The sequence below is a fragment of the Bos grunniens genome, chromosome 10 (assembly GCF_055505025.1).
Source record: "Bos grunniens cultivar Pamir isolate PY7600 chromosome 10, Bosgru_T2T1.0, whole genome shotgun sequence".
Lineage (NCBI taxonomy): Eukaryota > Metazoa > Chordata > Mammalia > Artiodactyla > Bovidae > Bos > Bos grunniens.
The window spans coordinates 81,028,836-81,040,507 of NC_141174.1; the positions used below are offsets into that span (position 1 = coordinate 81,028,836).

The 11,672-nt window shown below is 46.6% G+C and overlaps 1 long non-coding RNA gene across 1 annotated transcript; it reads left to right on the forward strand.

The window, feature by feature from the left end:
- Window positions 1–1,228: 1,228 nt before the first annotated feature.
- Window positions 1,229–7,964, forward strand: LOC147365152 (uncharacterized). Its single transcript, XR_015135186.1, has 2 exons — window positions 1,229–1,439; window positions 7,266–7,964. It is a non-coding gene; the product is annotated as an uncharacterized LOC147365152 (long non-coding RNA).
- The last annotated feature ends 3,708 nt before the right edge of the window (window positions 7,965–11,672 follow it).

Consider the following 11,672-nt stretch of genomic DNA (forward strand, 5'->3'; position numbering starts at 1 on the left):
GTGACTGTCCCATGGGATTCCCAGAAGAAACCAGAGGATTAAAAGGTTGAGGAGATATTTGCAGAGCAGTAATGGGGACACAGACATTGAGAACAGACTTATGAACATGGCTTGGGCTGTGGGGAGGAAGGAGAGGGTGGGATGAATGGAGAGAATTACATGGAAACATACATTATCATGTGTGAAAGAGAGTGTCAGTGGGAATTTGCTGTATGACCAGGGAACTCAAACCAGGGCTCAGTAACAATCCAGAGGAGTGGAATGAGGAGGGAGGTGGGAGGGATGTTCATGTGGGAGGGGACATGGATAAATCTATGGCTGATTCATGTTGGTGTTTGGTAGAAACCAATGCAATACTGTAAAGCAATTATCCTTCAATTAAAATAAATAAATTTTAAAAAAAGTATGAGGAGGCAGGGAAGGAAGATGAGAAAGGAAGGTCTGAATAAACTCATTACACACAAAAGAGAGCTGGGCTGGGGTCTTTCAACAACTGGATGTTGTTGAACAACTTGTCAAAAAAACTCAGAATCATTTAAATGCAACATTTAGTACAGTGAAATTTACATATTAACAATTCCCTTTACTTATCCCTGAGTAAAAATCAGGACAGTTTAGAATGTGAAGACCTGGCAGGGGAGGAAGACAGAGCTTCCTTTTGTCTCATTTCTGTTGACCCAGCTTCTGGAGACAATTGACAGAATATGTTGATGGTGAGGCTGGGACCTTGGTGACCTGACGTGCTCCAAGTGTGGGACTGAGATGGGGGGTGGGGTGTGTAGCTTGGGGCTAGTACCAGGATTCCTTGACAGGAATCCTGACCAGAGCACTGGGTCTTGAGTTTGGGTCTTGAGTGTCCTGGGTCAGATTTTATCACTTAAAGCACATGGTCCCATTGGCCAATTAAACAGCTTATTGAGAGTACAGTTGGCTCCTTTTAACAGGCACCAGGAAGGAATATGGGGTGCCAAGCAAAAGAAACCATCACCCCCACCACCCAACTTCAGAACAGACCCCAACTGTCCACATTAGATGGATCTGTGTCTGTCATTCTCCTCTAACTCCTTTCTTCTCTTCCCCAGTCTCCTGACGCTCATCATCTAACTCCACGTCAAACATTTCACCCTCCTGCCTTGCTTCACTTGATGGTAGTTAAGAACTGAAGCAGGTGTGGGGAGGTGTGGCTCCCTGAGGATTTACAAAACCCAAGTCACTTGCTTGTCAGAGGCTGTGTTTTTCTTGCCGAATTTGCTGGCTTCTCTCCAGTGCACCTAGTCTCTTATCTTTTCCAAAAGAGGTTGAAACCTGCTCATCACCTGCCTTGGCAACATCTGTACCCCAGAATCAAGGAAAATAGAAAATGTCATACAAAAGATCTGGTTTACCCCACCTTTCCTCTCCTCTGTCATTTTACAGATGAGGAAACAGTCCCATGGACGGTAAGGAGCTTGACAACGTGATGGGCTGTTCGGGAGAAGTGGTCCCCAAATCAGGTTCCTGGTCCTCATTCTGAGCTTATCCCAAGAAAGTCCTGTGCCAGGTACTCTTGGCCATTACCTCTTGCACTGATGTTCCCCAGGAAGTTCTCTTTTCCAGGGCAGCAGCTTCTGGGTTTGCACAGGGAGATGGATGGAAGGTTTGTGTGCCTCCCCCAATAGTCATGTGTTGGAACTCTCACCCCAGTGTGATGGTGTTTGGAAACTGGACCTTTGGGAGGTCATTTGGGTTAGATGAGGTCACAAAGGTGGGCCCTTCATGGTGGAATTAGTGCTCTTATAAAAGAGATATGAGATCTCCTTTTCTCTCTGCCGTGGGAGGACACAATGAGAAGATGGCCAGCTGCAAGCCAGGAAGGGTGCCCTTACAGAACCTGGCCAAGCTCACTGTGGGCTGCTCTATCAGAGCTGGTGGGTACAAGGCGTGCTCTGGACTGCTGGGGAGGACATTGTCACACTAGGCAGTGGAGGCAAAGTCCTCCTCGGTGACACCACGCCTAGCTTAAGTGTGGCAGGATTAGTTTTCAATTTTTATATTTTGTCCACAGAATGTGGCATGTGGGATCTTAGTTCCCCAATCAGGGATGGAACCTGCACCCTCTGCATTGAAGCTAGGAGTCTTAATCACTGGACCACCAGGGAAGTCCCCAGTGTGGCAAGATTTTATAAGAAATCACTTTTTCTGGCTTTGCAGATAGCAGGCAAGACAAAACAAATTTCCTTTATCATCCAGGCGAGTCACCAAGTACAAAGAAATGCTTTGGAGACAAGAAAATCCATATAGTTTCTCTCTTTTCCTTTCTAAGAGTGAAGTCCAAACTCTACTCTTTGAAAATCTTCCTTGAAAATCCTAAAATTCCACATAGGAGCTCATTCCTCCCAATTGAACTTCTGATCTCCCTGAGATGATACACTTCAGTCTGTTATTAGTCACCTTCAAGTGTGAATCGGCCTCTGATCCTTCTGTGAAAGCAGGTAGTGTTGGGGAGAGGTAAGGGGTTAGGGACCTGATGTAGGCCATCTCAACCTAGCTCAGCTCGATTCCAGGTGGCTGAGTCCGAGTGTTGGTTTTGAAAGGGACTAGGCATTTCAAAGAACCCTAGTGCCCTCCCTGCTGGACTGTGAACCTTAACAGTACAAAAGCCAAGATGCTGGGTATGAAAGGCCGAAGAGAAAGATGCATACACAGGGCAGAGAGACCGGAGTGGACCAGCAGAGGTCTGTTTGTTTTGTTATCAAAGGTTCTGGGATAATACACAGGTATCTGGGCAGAGAGGAGAGAGTGTCTCCAGCTGTATTAGCTCATATCTTAGCAGGGAGAACCTAGGTCCCGCCATGTGGGGAGGATGGAGGGGTGCTACCCAGGAGAAGTGGGGTGGGCAGGGACACTACCTGTGGACCCTAAGAAGGGCAAAGTTGTTCTCTATCTCAACCGTACTCTCCTGACTTGCAGGGTTTTTTTATTCCCCTAACATTTATTTATTTAGCTACACCAGGTCTTAGTTGAGGCACACAGAATCTTTAGTTTTGGCACGTGGGATCTAGTTTCCTGACCAGGGGTTGAACCCAGGGCCCCTGCATTGGGAGTGAACAGTTTTAGCCACTGGACTGCCAGGGAAGTCCCCTGACTTGCAGTCTTTACTGGTGCAGCCAGAAACCTGGAGCTGCCATCCTCTGTGGCTGGAGAGTAGACAAGGATGGTGGCATGGCCATTATAGAGCCAGGCCAGTGAAACGGCTGAGAAACTGAGTCTTCAGGAGGGGAATGTCTCCTGACCCCCTAAGAGGAGCTTATTTCCCAGGAGTGTTCCTGTGAGTTAATTTCCAAGGCCAGCATCGTTTCTCCACAGATCCTTTTTATTGCCATGGAGACAGTCTGCACAGCTCTGTCCAATGAAAAGTCTGAGCAGCAGGCACCATGACAACCTGTGGGGGCTGGAAGGAGAGCTCCAAAGTACCTCGCAGACCAGAGCAAGGACGGAGGCCTGGGGACATTATGATTGTCACAAGTGTGGTTGATGAAAGGAGATGGCCTGACTATTCACTGCCTTCTCTGTGAGCAGTGAGCAAGGGATGGGTGTGATGGTGGGCTTGTGGCTGGTGGTGTTGAGGTTTGGGGCTACCGAAGGCAGTCAGCATCATTCTTTTATTGACTGTATGCTGTGTTTATCCCCGGCCAGGCCAGTTAATATGTGTCTGAAGCTGTGACAAAGCCAGAGCAGAGCAGATCTGTCTGGCTCTGGGTGAGGGGTGGGGGTGAGAAGGAGGAAACAGCCTTCTCACCCTAGGAGACATCTAGGATGAGATCTAGGAGACATCTCCACCCTAGGAGATGTCTCAGGGCTAAACAAGTCCTTCTCTGTAGAAACCACCCCATCCCGCCCAACAGGGTGGAGACAGCTTGCTGCCAGGTTGACATGAAGCTCTCAGATTCCCATGTTGGGGCATTCTGGCTTTGCTGATGGTGAGGTGTTTGTGGTATGAGGCCTGAGGCCTGAGGCCGGCCCTCCCCTCCCTGCTTGTCCTCTGCACTTGCCTGATGCCTGCTGAAGCCTGCCAGACACATGGGGGTCCCATGACCTCTGTGTTCAGCCCAGAGCTGGCTACTTGTCTGAACAAGCTCAGAAGCCTTGCCCATCTCCTTCCTTCCTTCCTCCCAGGCTCTCTCTCCATTCTGTCTGTCCCCTGGCCCTGGGCTTCCTCACTCCCAGCCCAGCACTCTTACTCCCACTATTCCGTGGTTGGGTTATTCAGAGAATCAGCTTGTGTCTCTACACCAGGCCTCATCCCAAAGGGCTGGGAGGAGCAGAGTGGTCCTGAGATCTCTGCTCCTGGAGGGGCTTAGGAAAGTCACAGACATGACTTACGGCCTGCTTGTCCTACTGGGAGCTATCCTTGTGAAGGCTACTTCTTAGGGGATAGATAGCAGATGGTCTCTAAGAACAACTGTTAGGACTAAACTCATAACCAAATTTTGATAGTAGATGCAAGTTACATGACTCCAGTTCTGGAGGGTCAAGCTCTGCATGACTCATTTTTCTCATGTGCAAAATGGGTATAAACTTGTAAGGCTGGGATGAGAATTAGATGAATTAACACTTGGGCCTGGTTTATGGTAGGTTTCAGCTGTTGTTTTGATTCTTATTACCTCATACAGTGCTTGGGAACACGACTTGTTGTTCAGTCACTAAGTCATGTCCAACTCTTTGCAACCCCGTGGACTGCAGCACACCAGGCTTCCCTGTCCTTCTCTATCTTCTGGAGTTTGCTCAAACTCGTGTCCATTGAGTCAGTGATGCCATCCAACCATCTTGTCCTCTGTCATCCCCTTCTCCTCCTGCCTTTCTCTGTAGATGCTCCCGCATCTGTCCAGCAGGGGCTTTGCTTATTTCCATCAACTCCAGTGCTGAGGAGCAGCCCCTGGCCTACTCTTCCACTGCGTAGGAAGTGGCTATCTTACCTGGAGAGTGGCTATCTCACCCCGGAGCAATTCATCTGCATCTCCTGGGGATCCCCAGCTGGTGGGATCAGCACCTCCACCCATCTTGGATAAGAGAGCATCTCCCTCAGCCAGTCTTTATGGTTGATGGCATTACCTTTCTCTCTCATGGCGTCTTCCATCTCCTATCCACCAAGCACAGATCACAAGCTTCTAACTGCCCATCATAAGCCCTGTATGCTCTCACATAACCAAAGGATCAGTTCTGCGTTCAGCACTCTGATCTGACTCCTGTATGGCCTTGCTTCTTTGCTCATCACCTCACTTAGCACGAGGACATACCTCCATTCCTTCCAGCCCTCAGCTGACCCACTTAGCCTGCAGTGGTTCTTCTGAACCATTCCATGAGACAGGTCTCAGTCAATTCACCCAGAATTTGTCATCAGAAGCTTCTTTTCCTGGCTCATCACTGTTTGGTGCATCCCATCACTGTACTTATGTGATGTCTTTCGCTCCTCCCCATGTCAGAACCTGTTCTTAGGAAGTTTTGCAAACTCATTCATTCTGATGGGTGAAAGTGACTATTAGGACTTAGTCATTCTGACAGTTACAAGGCTTCCAGGTAGCCATCCTTAATGCGTCATGTCAATTAACTGCATGCTCGTAGATTCAATAAACATACCTTGATGGCATGTTCCAGTGGATGCTGCTATAATTATCATGATAACCATTTATGAGCACTTACTATATCTCAGGTGAGATAACTGACCATAGTAGAGCGAAATGGTCAACATCTCTACTGGGTCTCTACGCCATTCATTTTGCCAAAAATTCCAGAAGGACCAACAATTTATATGTAAAGTAATATAACTTGTGTTGAGACTTATGGACAAGAATACACTTATAGCCCCATGTACAATAGAAAAAGGCAGGAAACCACCTAAATGCCCCTCAACACAGCATCATTAACAGGGGAGGATTAAATAAATTATGGTATATCCATTTATGGACTGCTCTGGTTTTTTTTTTTTTTTTAATGGGCATAGATTTGTAACTACCGATAATGAAACAATCTCCAAGATAACAATTAAAAGGGAAAAAATCAAGTGTGTAGCACAGCGTATAGAGTGTGCTACTGTGTGTGCAGTGAGGGCAAATCCATAGACGGGTGTATGCAGAGACTACTTTTGGAAGGAGAAGAAAGTTGGCAAGAGCAGCTGGTTCGGGGAATGGGACTGTTGATCCAGGTAGGAAAATGGCTTACTTTTTATCCTTTAATGGAGTTTGGATTGTTTTTATTCCTTACCACATTCAGGTATTATTTCTGAGTTTCAAAAGCTTAAGAAATGAGCAGATGCTATGGAATCAGACACACTTGGATTGAAGTTGAATTTGTATCAGTTTCTACCTGCGTGGTCTTCACTGTGTTACTTACCCTCATCTAGTCTCTGCCTCTGCAGAATGGGGAGTAATAGCACCCACCTCTTGGGTGGTGGTGAGGATTAAGGGGGAGCGTGCCTGGGAAGTTCTCAGCACAGTGCCTGGCACAAAGCAAGCCATCAGTCATCAGGCCCTTTACATAATCATCTCTAATTATCATTCTGGGTCTGGTACTATTCAACAAATCTGTGTCCTGTGCATCAGGCACCCAGCAAAGTCTGGCGATACAAAAGCAGTGGGAGAATCAGGCCGTGGAAAACCAACCATAGCAATCCTAGAAATTTCAGAGGAAAGCATGTTGAACTCTGCCTGAGGGGCAGAGGGCAGGGGTCCCGGAAGGGCTCCCTAAAGTGACATCTGTGGTGGGGTTTCAAAGGATGAGAAGGAGCAGCTCCAGCAGAGATGCCACATGAGGCAAGGTACAGGTGGTGGGGCTGGGGCCCTGGTCCCTGCCACAGGAGCGCATTAGTGTGAGGGAGAGAGTGGGGGCAGCACCCTCAGATAGAAACCGTGCTGGAGAGAGGCAGAGCACCAGTTCCTCGCAACAGCAGTGCCTCGCTCCCTCCTTTTCCCTGTGGTCACCTCCTTGAGATCCTAATCTTTTACAGTTGCTGCGGTGCAGTCTGGGGCAAAAGTACCAGGAGTCTTTATGCAAATGTGCTCTGGGGACTCCTCTTCTAGCCCCAGCCCTCGGAAGTGGCAGAGACACCTGTTCTTCAGGGCAGGCGTGTTTCTATTCCACATGCTCTTAATACTGCAGTCAGTTACCTCTAGACATTTTTCTCCTCTCAATGATTCACACCAAGGGCTTGTATGGATGTTCTGTTTTCTCTATCAATTATATATCTGCCTATAAAATAAAGATACGTTTCTCCCTTTCTGGATAAGCAGGGAAGGACCAATGCAAGGAACCTCGACTGAACCAGACACTCTGGAAAGAGGAAGAGCTGGAACAGCCGATGGCTCTGGTGGTCATCCTACAACCAGAAAAGACAGCCCACTGTGCTCTGTCAAATGACGACTTGGCCACGCCCGGAGAGGAGCAGAGAGTGCAGCCTCCCTCCCTGTCTCCTGGGTGACAAGGTCTCCGGATGACCCCACCAACAATGAGATGAAAATGAAGAGCCCTGCAGCATAATGAGTGTGATAAAAATAGGAACTTGCTGAATAAAGGGCAGGCCACAGTGGAGGCGTGGGAGGAGGGGGAACCCTGCCCGGAGCAGGTGGACCGGGCCTCCCGGCCTGACACCCTACTCTGTCTCTGTGACTCAGACAGATCAAGGCTGGTAGAGGGGGTGGCAGGGAAGCCAGAGAGGGACTGAAGAGTGGGCTTACTTGAATGTCCCAAGCAGACTCTGTCCTGGTCACTGTGACTCTGACCTCCACAGGGGGTGGACAAGGTGTGGCCAAAACACACGCTGATGGGGGTTGGGAAATTCCTGCCCATGTCTTGAACATCTTGCCTGCCAATAAGCGTCAGAAAATGCATTAAGAGTTAATGTGTCAATTTTTCTTAAAACACTGTGCCTTTTGTCTGTAGTATAGAGTGGAAGAAGCCTGCTAACTGTGCCTCCTTCCCTTCTTCTTTCCCTTCCTTTCTTCTCTCTTCAGTTGGCAGCTTGGAGTGTCTGCCAGCAGAGGCAGCCGCTCCTACAGAAGGAAGGCTCTAGGTGAGCAGTGACAGCTGTCTGTGATGCCTTCTAGCACCTTGCCCCTCTACAGTCTTGCTTTTTTAAGTTATCTTCTAAAAAATTAAAATTTATTTTGATATTCAGCCATGAGAAAGGAAGATATCTTCCCATTTATTTGTGACGATGTGGATGGACTCTGAGTATTTTATGCTAAGTGAGATAAGTCAGGCAGAGACAGGTACTACATAACATCACTTACATGTGACATCTAAGAAAGTTAAACCAGAAAAAAAACAGAGAGTAAATGGTGGTGACCAGGGGATGGGGGATGCTAAGGGCAAGGGTGGGTTTTTATTTTAATTTTGGCTGCACTAAGTCTTTGTCGGTGCCTGGGCTTATTTCTAGTCATGGTGAACAGCAGCTACTCTCTAGCTGTGGTGCCCCAGCTTCTCATTTCAGTGGCTTCTCTCGTGGAGCACAGGCTTAGTTGCTCAGAGGCACATGGGATCTTCCTGGACTAGAGATCGAACTCATGTCTCCTGCATTGGCAGATGGATTCTTTACCACTGAGCCAACAGAGAAGTCCCAGAGTGAGGGTATTTAGGGGGACAAACTTGAAACAGCTAGTAAACAAGCCATAAAGATCTAATACACAGTATAATGAATAGATAATATGATATTATAATACTATAAATATGTAATGTGATCATTAGTACTATATCACAGTCATGTTACAATATATAAACGTATCAGAGTAGTACAGTGCACACCTTACACCTGCAATTTTACATGTCAAATTCATTTTAAAAATTCACAAAAATTATTTTTTGAGTAATACATGCTTATAGTACAAAATTCAGAAGGAAAAAAAAAAAACTATACAATAAGATAATTTCCCTCTATCCTGCTCCGCGACCCAAGCCGCCACTTCCTAGAGGCACCACCGTTAGCAGGTTCTGAGCAGCTTTCCAGAGCTGTTAGCGAACATAAGTGCATGACTGCAATCTCCCCAACTTGCAAATTTTTTTTATATAAGTGCTAAATACTGTATCAGAGTCCTGACAGAAAACAGGTGGTGCACATAGATATGAGTCATTTGAGTTGAGTTTAACGAATGGCCTGCTTATAAAAGTGTGGGCAGGACCTAGGAGAAGCCCAAGGAGGTGCAGCAATCAGGGCCAGCAACAGTTGAGCTGGGTGACTCGTGGTGAGTGACAAAGCCAGCTGGAGCAACCCAGGGAGGAGGCAGGGCCCCAAAACCTGGCTCTCTTCCCTCCCTGTGCCCCGGGGGCTGAACCCAACCTGCGCCAGAGACCAAGGGCGTCTGCCCATGTAGTTTACAGAGGTCACTCTGTAGAAAGGGGGCAGAGGAGGGGGAGGGGGGGATGGGTGAGGAGGGCAAGCGGCGCTGTGACGCCGGCACGTGCACCCAGCCCCTCCACCTGAACTTGACAGTCCGCCCGTATATCTAGCCTCCTTCTTTCTGCTGGCCTAGCACATTCTACAGGATTCCTGTTCTGGAACACTATACCATATATATAATATATATAATAATATATACCACATATAATGCTTCTCTGTAAATATAAATACCTTTGGTATATAGAAATTCAATATTGTATATTGTAATATTATAATGTATAGTTATATAAATATAGAGGTATATATAAATTATATAAATAATTATATCTATTTGTATACCTCTATATGTATATATGACTTTATATATATATAATCCCTCACTGATGGACTTTGAAGATTGTTTCCAGTCTTCTGCAAACAATGCTGCAAGGCATAGCCTTTTACTCAGTCATTTCACATGGCAAGAATATGTAGAGAATAAATTCTAGGAGAGAGACTGCTGGATCAAAGAGCGTGTGCTTTTGAAATGTTGATGGATACTGGCACATCACCCTGCAGAGCGTTTGTACCAACTTACACTCATATCAGCAACGTGTGCGATGCCTGTGCAGTGTCTGAACATCTGGGTTATCAAGATGTGAATAAACCTATTAGAGCACCTTTCTGTCAGTGTCTGTACTTTCACAAAACGTGAACTTCTCTTTTTTGGGGAAATTATGAAAATACACATTTCTCTCTTGTTTTCTGTCATTTCTTTCAAGTTTACTCAGCAGCGATAAAATTCCTCCACCCATGAATGGAATTCTGCTCCTTCTTTGGGTACAATATTGTGTCACTTTGAGTCACAAATAGCAGCCTCAGCTTAGAAAAGTTTCTAGTTTATCTTTCTGTGTGTGAACAAACCAACTACATATATGTATATGTATACACACACACATATATAAAATAAAAGGCATCTAGGAGACAGGTAAGGAAACTATATATGTGTCTGGAGGCACCAGGGGACTCCAGAGGATCACAATTAACCCCACTAGGTATGACAGCATTGCTGTGATTGCAAGAAAGTGCCCCAGTTCTCTGCAGAAGCAGCCTTAAGTATCCACAGAAGTGGATGGAATCCCAGAAGTCTGCAATCCACCCCAAAACACCTTAGGAAAAACAGTGAGGCAAATGTACAAATCTTAAATAGTCATTAAATCTAGGTGATGGATCTTTTTGTATGCTCAAACATCCTCATAATAAAAAAATGTAAGTATCCAACCAAGATAATAATCAACACTTCACACTGTGAGATTCTCCTTCTCCTCCTCCTCTCCCACCTCCTCTGGCTTCTGCCTCCACCTCCCCCCACACCACTCGCGGATCCGGTGGTCACCGGTACACCAACGACTAAGGTCTCTTCACTCTCCACCTGGTCTTCATGTGAAGCTCTTACCATGGCTCCAGCCTGGTTTCCCCTCTGCTGAGTGGCAAACACTCCACGGAAAATCCTCGACCCTCCAAACAACCCTGGCAGTGCAGGTCCCCTGTCCTGTGGCCACAGGCAGCTTCCACTTTCTCAGGCCCAGGTTAGACAGGAGTCTCAGATCCCCTCCAACTGCAGAGATGCACAGCAGGCTCTCCAGTGTCCCCTGGAAACCTGCTCTCAATACGTTTACATTGGAAAGGAGCTTTCTATTCTCTCCCTGGAGATGAGGGAGTGAGAAAATATCAGCATTCTCCAAGGAAATCTCATAAATCCTCAGGTAATACACTTTGCTCCCACCTTGATATTAAATATATCTTAGTTATTATTAAACATTTACTTTCCACTACATACATTTAGAGTTTTGTCCATATTTACATAGTTGGATTTACTACATTTAACTCAATTTGTTTATAATTGTGCTGCTGCTTCTGCTGCTAAGTTGCTTCAGTTGTGTCCGACTCTGTGCGACCCCATAGATGGCAGCCCACCAGGCTCCTCTGTCCCTGGGATTCTCCAGGCAAGAACACTGGAGTGGGTTGCCATTTCCTTGTCCATAATTGTGCTAGAAGAATCTTATTTTATTACCTATTGCTACAGTAGCTTAAAACAGCCAATATTTATTCTCTTATACAGTTTCTGAGGATCAGGAATCTAGGACTGTCTTAGTTGATGGCTCAGGATCTCCCATGAGGTTGTAGTAGAGAAGCTGGCCAGGACTGGGCTTGACTGGGGCTGGTGGATCCACCTCCAGAAGTTTCACTTATGTGGCTGAGCCTCAGTTTCTCACCAATCAGGCCTCTCCACAGGTCTATTCAAGACAAGCAACTGCTTTTCTCT